The following is a 10,406-nucleotide window of genomic DNA, read 5'->3' as shown; positions in this document are numbered from 1 at the left end:
GGAAGAAAGTGATAGGGGTCAGCTTGCCTCCTTTCAGGTCCGGGAGCTGTCCTAGCTGTGTGGCCTTGGACAGACTTGTCATTTCTTGTGCTCTCTGACATCATTTCTCAAATGGAATCGGGATTTTAATACTAGTTGTTTTCAGCCTTGCCCACGGCATCGGGCATAAAATGAGGAAAATACAAAATATTACTGCTTTGGCAATTGCTACTGAGATCAGAGGTTGGATTCCAGAGGCCAGACCTGGGGATACAGCGCCTGTTCCCCACTGACAGACCAACTGGAGGACCTCCTTGCTTAGTGTGGCTTGGCCTCAGTTTCACAGTCTTACAGTAGAATTTTGAGAATTGAAGAAAATCAGAGCAGATGTTCTACCCCGTGAATATCCTCTTCTTGCTGCTGTGGCTACACTACCCGACTGTTCTAGAATATATTTGGTTTGATTGAAATATGAGAACAGAAAGAAAAGGGAAAGACAACTTTTGAGAAAACCCCTTAAAAATACTTTTCTGATAAAATAAAATTACATTTTTTTTTCTTATTCTTTTTGCCATGCTGGGATCAAACCCAGGGCTTCACATGGGCTAGGTACGTGCTCTACCGTGGAGCTACCTGTCCCTAAAGAAAAATTACAAAGAGCAGATTCCTGGGTGCCAGCCTCTTCATCCAGGCAGGACCACATGGGAAGGACATGGCTAGTACATGCTACATGTAAAGAACATGCCCTCCGGCTGCCCCTCACTCTCCTTGAGGGACCTGCTGTCTGGGTCAGTGGTTTTATTGGGGAGTAATCTTTGGTGCCGTGATTGGTTCAAGGGCTCAAAGATTATAATGGTCACTGTCAAATTTGTGTGATGGGTATCTGTGGCCCAGTGCCAGGGGGTAATAAAAGCTCTCCTCTTGCTTGGCATCTGCTCCCTCTTCCCGCCTCCACCGCCCATAAGCACATCTGTTCAACCTCTGGACCCTGCAGTCACTGTTCAGTGGGCAATGCTCCTCTGCCCGAGAGCCAGAGAGGTGTGTCCAGTCCCCCAGGAGGGCTCCAGCCTTCCCCATTTGTTTCTGTGTGCAGCATGTCATCCTCCTGACCCCTCTGTCTCAGGGAGGTGTGGCCTTTACTCATAAGTTTGACAGGGACAGAGTGGGGACTCCCCCGTGTTCTATCCCTCGGAACTTCACGTGCCCTGAGGGTATCAAAGGCAGTGCTTGCCATTCCTGATGTGGCTCTCATGCCTAAGAGATAAGATACTATTCTGGAAAGATCTATGTACTTGGAACCAGGCAATCACCCGTGACCGTGTGGCCTCAGCAAAGTCACATGTATAAAATGGGTATAAAAATACCTTCCCTAAATTAACACCGACCAGTGTTTCTAAATGTGCCGCATGTGTCATGGCGCCCCGAGAGCTTCTGCTTTTCAGTTGTGCTTCTGACTTGGTTATTTTGAGACTAGGAGGTGGAACAGGGTGATGAGTTAAAAGCAAAACTGAATACACAGAACCAAGAGCTGTTTCCCTAATTTATTACGAACACTTGTCAATCACATAGATACCAGAATCGGCAAACTTTTTCCTGAAAGGCCCAAAAAGTAAATATTTTAGGCCTCATGAGCCAGATGGTCTCTGTAGAAGCAACTCAACTCTGCAAGCCACAGATGGAGAGAGTGTGGCCATCGCTGGTCCAACACAGTGTGGGGGGTGCAGGAATGGACCCTCCGTGATAGTTGATCAACCCCAGAACTAGAGAATTCAGGGCAGTGGGAAACTGGCTAAGGTTGCAGACGAGTATAATGTGAACAAGTCAACATGCTTCCATTATGATTAAATCAATGTGAAGTGATAAAAGAGGGACATCACATTTTTTGACTTTTAGGCTGGCAACACTCAACAAATTTGAAACCTGGTGTTGGCAAGGGAAGGGCAGGCAGGCATTCTTATATACAGACAATCTGATGATGTTTACCAGCATTGTAAATGAATAAACCCTCTGGCATGGGAACTCTGCTTCTAAGAGACTGTATTAGGGACATACTTGTACAAGCATGCAAAGATTTGTAATGCAGATGTTCTTGCAAGTGTTGTTTATTTATAGACAAAAGCTTAAAAGGGCAGAATTGCTCCTCCAGAGCAAGGTCCATCTGCACAGTGGGATTCTGTGAGGTCATTAATGAGGATGAGGCGGATCTGTGGGGATGCAGACATCACGAGTGTGTTTCTTCTCAATGAGTTTCTGGAAGAAAACACATTGCTTATAAGAGTCTGTTTATGCTAGGGACCTCTGGGCGAGGGAGCTCAGTGGCTGGAAAGGGAAATTTTTAAAACTTATTTTGTATCTTTGTCTCTTGTTTGCATTTTTTGTTAACCATGAGTCTTAGCTTTCCAGAATCCCAGCCTCATGCAAAAGGTGGTTTCCTCTTACAGTGGACTCTCATTTCTGCTTTGTCCTAATAAGAGGTCCATGCTAGGAATCACAGGCCTCAGTGTTCCTGCTAAAAGGCAAAACTGGGGGACCCCTCAGTGAGAAATCGGGGTTTTTAAATTAAGATATAGCACACAGTACACTTCACAAATCTTAAGCATAAAGCCAGTCATGGTAGCACACACCTATAATCCCAGCGACTCAGGAGGCTGAGACAGGAGGATCTCGAGTTGAAAGCCAGTCTCAGCAAATTATTGAGGCCCTAAGGAACTCAGTGAGACTCTGTCTCTAAATAAAATATATTAAAAAAGGAATGAGGATGTGGCTCAGTGGCTAAGTGCCTCTGGGTTCAATCTCCAGTACCAAAAAAAAAAAAAGGAACAAATCTTAGGCATAGAGCTTGAAGAGCTTTCTATATACCCGCGGAGCCAATCACCAGGTATAACTCCTTTCAAGGGCCCATGGGGTCTCTCAGGCCTCTTCCCAGTGGCTCACCTTCCCCTAACCCCAACATAAGCACCACTTCAAGCTAATCCCTGTGGCTTTGCCTGTCCTTACCTTTCATGTAAATGGAGCCTATGAGATGTTCTCTGCCTCCAGCTTCTTTTCTCAGCCACATATGTGAGGCTCATCCAGTTTGTTGCTTCTTGGTGCCTTGTACAAATGCATCACAGTTTATCCGTTCTACTGTTGATAAACATTTTTTTTATGGTGAAAAAAAAATGTGTATGTAGACTTAGCCAGTCGAGATGATCCCAATTTCACTGGTAACGTCCAAAGCGTGGTTATCGGGAGCCAGTGGAACATATGCTTTTTCATCTCTGTCAGGCCTGATGGAGTATTGACCTTGGCTACATCAATGTCACAGAGCTTCTTCACAGCTTTTTAAGTCCGGTGCTCATTGATCTTGACATCCACAGTGAACACGAGTGTGTTTCTTCCAATTTCATGGCAGACTCAGTGGAGGGGACTTGAGGATGGAGATTTTTCTTCACAGCTCTCCTCTGAGGATATTTGGGGCTGCCTCTGGAGCCCCAGTGTGGGGTGTGTGTGTGTGTCTGTCTGTCTGTCTGTGGATGCCTGTTATGGTTTGGGTATAAGGTCCCCCCAAATTCCTGGGTTAATGCACAATATTCAGAGGTGCAATAAATATGGGAGCTGTGACCTAATCAGACTGCCTTAGTTTGAATGGATTGGCTGGGTGGTACCTGTAGGCAAGTGGGAGATACCTGGAGGAGGTGGGTCACTGGGGAGGGAAGTTTGCCTTGGAAGAGTTCATCCTCCCTCTCTGCTTCCTCGACTGCTGTCTGCTGAGCTGCTTTCCTCTACCACACCCTCCCACCATGACGTTCTGCCTCACCTTGAGTACAGAGCAATAGATTCAGCCCACCATGGACTGAATTTCTGGAACTTTGAGCCAAAATAAACTTTACCTCCTCTAAGTTGTTCTTGTCAGGTATTTTAGTCATGGCAACGAAAAGCTGACTAACACAGTGCCTTCTTGCTCTGCATTCTTGGCCTGCAGAGCCTTGGCATTGGTTTTGGCTCTGGGAGAGGCAGGAGGCTCCTTCTCGGCTTCCAGCACCATCTTGGTGGAAAGGGTCTGTTGACAAGCATTTGTATGATTTGCACTTTGGGGCCACTGTGATGAAACTACTGTGAGTGTTCTTGTACATTTCTGTAGAAAGATGTGGGTTTTTTATTTTAATTTTTTTTTCATCTGAGGGCAAACAGAAGCCCTGTGCCAGTATTATTTGAGGTTTAGTAAATTATTATTTTAGTGAATAAATGTTAGTATGAAGTAAAACTGCATTTTATTGACACCAGTGCTTTGTTCCCTGCTTCTGGAAAGGATTATGTGATTGACTGAAGTCTTCTAAGAAATAGCCTTTTTTAAAAAAAAGAGATCTGAGCGAAATTGGTTCAAGGGAAACATTCAGTTGAATGATAATGGTACCCCGTACTTCTTCCCAGGCCTCCTGTCTTCAGTGCTCAGATGCTTTTGAAAACCACATGCTTCTGGGAGCTGGTGTGGACATCCCTGTTTGCAGAGATGTAGACCAAGGAGCATGAAAGGCCCCATTCCTATGAGCATACCTGATATTAGAAAAGTGTTTCTCCCCATATTCTTTTTTTACTTTTACTTTTTTTCCCTTTGGGGGGCCACTGAGGATTAAACCCAGGGCTTCACACATATCAGGCAAGCACCTCGCCACTGAGTCACATCCCCACCCCATTCTTCCCATAGTCTTTTTTTTTTTAAAGAGAGAGAGAGAGAGAAATTTTTTTTTAAATATTTATTTTTAGTTTTCAGTGGACACAACATCTTTATTTTTTATTTGTATGTGGTGCTGAGGATCGAACCCAGTGCCCCGCGCATGCCAGGCGAGCACGCCACCGCTTGAGCCACATCCCCAGCCCTCTTCCCATATTCTTAAGAGACATTCTTTAGCAGGGTTGTCCCAGTTTGGAGAGGTTTTAGGCTGAAGAATGGGGCCAAAGAAGGAAGGGATAGGTTTTTTTTTTTTTGGTTGCACTGTCAGGGGCCAAACCCAGGGCCCTATGCATGCTAGGCAGGTGCTCCACCACAGAGCTACATCCCATCCCTGGGAAAGGATGATTTTCTCTGACTGTTATGGGTAGGGAAGCATCACTGGTTTTCTTTGGCTATGATATGTGGCTACAGCATAAGCAGAAGGCCATTCAAAGGAACAGATCAACCTGTTTCCCCCTTTGTATAGAAATTTTATATAACTTCATATCTTTCTTACTTAATATTAACTACATTTTGAAAAATCCCAATCTTTTGTAGCAAATGGAACCTAAGCCTGTGGCCCTGCCTCCTCCTCTACCCCGTGTCCTGGCACCTCGTGCATCTGGGCCTGAGCCCTGCCCTGTTTCCAAGATATACATCTGTCCATCTGCCCTGCCCATCTCTGCCCCGGGCCCCAGAGCCCCCTTGTCTATCCAGTGAAATTCTCTGATATCTTCCTCTCCTATATCATCTATCCCTCTCTCTCTGTGATGTCATTCCCATCGGAGTACTGAGGTGCCACAGTTTCACCTATCTTTAGCACAAACTAACCAACCCATCTGGATTTCATACTCCCCTACAGCTATCACTGCCTATCTCTATTTCTTTTCTTTTTAATGATTACGTTTGGACTGCCATAACAAAGCACCATGGTCCAGGAGGCTTGAACAGCACACATTCATTGTGTGTCTGAGCTCAAGGTGCTGGCAGGTTGGTGTTTCCTGAGGCCTCTCTCCTTGATGGTGACAGCCACCTTCCCTCTGTGTCCTCACCTGGATGTTCGAGCTCACCTCTAGTGTCTCTCTGTGTGTCTGATTTCCTTTTATTTATTTGTGCCAGGGATGAAGCCCAGGGCCGAGTGCATGCTAAGCATGCCCTGTACTACTGAGTTATACCCCCAGCCCCTCTTCTTTTGATTTTTTTTTTCAGTGCTAGGATTGAACTCAGGCCCCCATGCGCTCCGTCACTGAGCAACATCCCCAGTCCCCGATCCCTCTTCTGGAAGAACACTAGTCAGATTGGATTAGGGCTCACCCCTACAGCTTCCTTTTAAAATTTTATCATGTTTTCACCAGAAAACATGCCATATGTTATTTCCACCTTTCATTATTGCTTGAAATTTTCTTCGTGGCTAATTCATGCTGAAATTTTGTAAGACTGTTCTATGTGTGCTTGAAAAGAATTTGTCTTTCCTACTTGTTTGATACAGTGCTCTCTGGATCTGTTAGAACATGTTGATTATCTTTGGTCATCTGTCACTGTACCTGCTAGTCCCCTTCTCGGGGCCCTTTCTGAAGTCTCGTACTGACCGTGTCTTTCCCAGTTTCTTGTTTTCCATCAGCTTTACTGTGTGTGCTTCTCAGCTGTGTTCTAAGGCACATGGTCATTGACAGTTCTTCTCCATAGCATAAAAATCTCCTTTGTCGCAGGGGTGGGGTGGGGGCTGGGGGGGCTGGGGTTGTGGCTCAGCTGTAGAGCACTCGCCTAGCATGTGCAAGGCCCTAGGTTCAATCCTCAGCACCACATAAAAATAAATAAACAAAATAAAGGTATTGTGTCCAACTACAACTAAAAAAATAAATATTAAAAAAAATCTTCTTTGTCCCTTTTAATGTTCCTTCCCTATTTTTTGCATAAAGAACAGCAGTCCTACTGGTCCCATCCCCCAAAAAACTCATTTAAACTTAATCTACTCTTTAAAGACCCTGTCTTCAAGTAGAGTCACATTTCAACGTTCAGGGACTTAGGGGTACAGCATAAGGATCTGAGGATAACACCTTCATAGCAAATCCCTTTGAATGTGTTGTCTACACTGGCTGTCCCCAGTTCCTATTCTCCCTTTCCATATCGAACCCACTTTAGTGGGGCTTTTGCCCAGGCAATCAATTTAAACAGCTCTGATCTAAGTCACTGCTGCCTCTGTCCTACAGTCTGTTCTTAGTCCGTGATCTTATCAGCATGTGATACCATTGATTCTTCACCTCCTGGAAACACATATTCATCTGGCTTTGGGCCCCTCTCCTGGTTTTTCTCCCACTTAACTGACTGCTGCTCCCCAGTCTCTCTTCCCTAACTGCTCGCATCCCCTGATCTCTGAGGCCCAAGCCAGAGCTCAGTCCTCTCCCCAGGTGGCCTCATCTGCCTCATTGCTTGAAAAGTCATCTATGTACCAGTCACACCCAGGTTTGTATCTCCTGCCCAGACTCCCCTCCTGAACTTGAGTCTTGACGTGTCCACTGGGAATGGATCCAGAAATCAAAGTTGGGGTTTCCTGGTGCTGAACTCTCTCTTCTGTCCTGCCAGTTGCTCAGGGTTAGGCTCCTTGAGTCATCTTTGATTTGTCCCTTGGGAGTAGTAATTTGTCCATTTGCTCAGAAAAACCAATTTTCTCTGGCAAGGTCATGAAAAAGTCATTCTTCTGTCCTGTTAATGCATCTTGGTGGGGAAGATGTGCACTCTATGGGCAGCAGATGGGGGACAGCCTGGTGCACTGGGGAAACCGCTGGCTTAGAAAGGGGATTTGGATTTTGGATCGTCTCACCCATTGGACAGTCTTGACCAAGTCCCTTCTCCTCTCTGGGGCTCAGTTTCTTCATATGTCAAGTGAGAAGATTAGGTAGGGCTTGAGATGATAAATGGATTTGATCTTGGAGGCCAATCAACTAATAATGGCTTGCTGGAGCATTGCATTGAGCTCTGGAAGAGAGTTCTGTAATTGATTGTCAATGTCTGCCATGGGTGTGAAACTGAGAATTGAAGCTTGGCTGCCCCCGACTAGTCATCCCTACAGGACCCACTTTAAATATCCACAATGACCCTGTGACCTTGAGCGAATCACTTCACTCCTCCGAGATTTCATGAACAAGATGGAGATAAATAATCCCTGCCTTCCTGCTACACAAAATTGCTCTAAGGAGCCTAGGAGATAAGTAGGTGAAAAATGGCGCTGGAAATACCAAAGCATTCTATAAAGAAGAGGCTTTATTTTTATTAATTGGCCTCTTCAGTTTTGAATTCTGTCATTGGTTGTGCCCTCCTCTAGACCGGCCTTGGCTTTCACCTTGAATGTCTTCCTTTGTCTTCTCCTGCTCTGTCGCCCTAGTGCTATTAGGATTCCCCTGGGGTTGATGAGAAAGGGATTAATTTGGATGCTAGGTGTAGGATGTGATCCTTCTGAGCTTGGAGCATCTCAGCATCTCAGTATCTTTCACAGCCTCGGGGGCTGGTGCAAGTCAGGCGGTTTTCTTCAGGGTCACCCTTGCATAATAGAACCCCAGAGCTCCTGACCCCCACCCTGTGTCCTCACCTCTAATGATGCTTCTGCACAATGGATGGGAGAAAATCTTCCCCAATTGAGGTTTTTATCTCCCTTAAGGGTTCATTCTTATTATCCAAATCTATGCAGTTAAATTAATTCTCCAGTTGGGCAGTTAGGAGCAGTGGGTCCCCCTGGGTGCGCTGTGAGGAGCTCTGGTTAATTTCTGGAGGGCAGCTGGTAGGATCCAGTGGAGACATCCAGACATCTATTTTTGTTACCTGATGAAAACACCGTGGTCCCTAAATCTACAAGGCCTGTTTCTTTCACCTTGAATGTGGTTAATGTCCTGTGTTTTGTACCAAAATCCCAAACAGAGCTTCCGTTTGCAGCCTCCTGGATGTATTAACTTTTCCCAGGGACCCAGGGGAGCCATCAGTTCTTCTATTATTTGGTTTAAGCAAAGCTTTGGGGCATTTCTTCTTGCCAGTGGTATATTCTGAGTCGGATTCATTGCCTGGGCTCTTATTTATTAGCGAGTGTGTTTTATTGTAATGCGTTTCATTTCCTTCTCTTTTACTTTGGGCTTCGTTCTACAGCCTCTGTCATGAACAATGTTTGCTGCTGTGTGAAATGAGATGCATTCAAAACTCTTTCAAGACATAAAGGTTTTTTTTTTCTAGTTTGATTTTCTTCTTTTTATTTTTAAAAATTTTTTTAGAAACAGATAAATAAAGGACTTGAGTTTCCTGTAGGACTGGAAACAGTGAATCAGATTTTTGTTTTGTTTAAAACCTGAAAATCTCAGTCTGGATGAAGCTGAAGGCTGTGTTTAGGGGTTTGAGTTGTCACCCCTTCCGGGCGGGCCATTCCATGGGAGGGGGAGCCACCTACAGAGACCGATTTGAGAGGTACCAGAAAGGTTGCGTGACTCACAATGCTGCTCAGGGCTCGGTGGGCACTGACACTTCCTCTGCTGACTTGCCTGTTCCGGGTGGTGGCAGGGAAGGGTGGGGGATGGCATTTCAGTGATTCAGCATTTGGCATTACTCATAGAATAGTGGTTGTGATGGGCGTGGGCTCTGCTCCTGCCAGCCATATGATCTGGGACAAGTCGCCGAACTTCTTTGCACCTGTGTTCTCGTCTATGAAATGGGATGAGACCAGCACCCTTCCACAGAAAGTTAAATAAGACACCACCTACCGCTGCCACCCATGTGCAGCAAGCACCGTGCTCAGGACAGGCCTGTAGCTGCCAGGTGCCAATCTTGCTGTAGTTGCATGCCACTCATTAGCAGGGTAACCCAGAGCAAGTGCCCAAGGGTCGCTTTCAAATCTAAAATTTTAGCATGAACCCTCTGCAATGCTTTACTCATGTTCTTTTGCCTGATCTCCAACCGTCACTTCATTACTCCGGCTACCCACTGCTAGGGCTTAAATGTGTCTCCCCAAAAGCATGGCTGGAGACTGAATCCCCCATGGAATAGTGTTGAGGGGTGGGACCTTTAAGAGGTGATTAGACTGGGCACGGTGGCATGTACCTGTAATCCCAGTGGCTCGGGAGGTGGAGGCAGGAGGATTGCAAGTTCAAAGGCAGCCTCAGCCATTTAGTGAGGTCCTAATCAACATTGTAAGACCTTGTCTCAAAATTAAACAGCTCTGGGAATGCTGCTCAGTGATCGAGCACCCTGGGTTCAATCCCTAGTACAAAAAAAAAATAAAAAGATCATGGGTCAATGTTGTCATCACAGGAGGGATAGTTACCCTCCCCCCCCCCCCCCCCCCCCGGGTAGGTTTCCACTCTCTTCTGTCTCTCGCTCTCTCTTGCCCATGATCTTTTGCCCTTTCACCATGGGAAGATGTAGTAAGCAGGTTCTTGCCAGATGCAGCCTCTTGCTCATGGGCTTCTCCTCCTCCAGAAGCATAAGCCAAATAAATTTCTGTTTGTTATAAATTATGCAGTCCATGGTGTTCTGTGATAGCGGCAGAAAATGGACTAAGACTCCCACATATTCATCCACTAAGATACGCCCAGCATCAACCCTGTGCAGACACTGCGAAGGATAAAAGGTGAAAAGATGGAGTCCCTGCCACAACTCGTCTGTCATCTGGTGAGGAGACAGGTGTATAAACAGCCAGTTGCAAGGTGAGGCTGTCGCTCTGAGTGATGCCCAACATGTGGACAGACCTTAGGGAGAG

This window comes from Marmota flaviventris, chromosome 19 (assembly GCF_047511675.1).
Source record: "Marmota flaviventris isolate mMarFla1 chromosome 19, mMarFla1.hap1, whole genome shotgun sequence".
NCBI classification, from domain to species: domain Eukaryota; kingdom Metazoa; phylum Chordata; class Mammalia; order Rodentia; family Sciuridae; genus Marmota; species Marmota flaviventris.
This window is presented reverse-complemented; position numbering follows the sequence as displayed.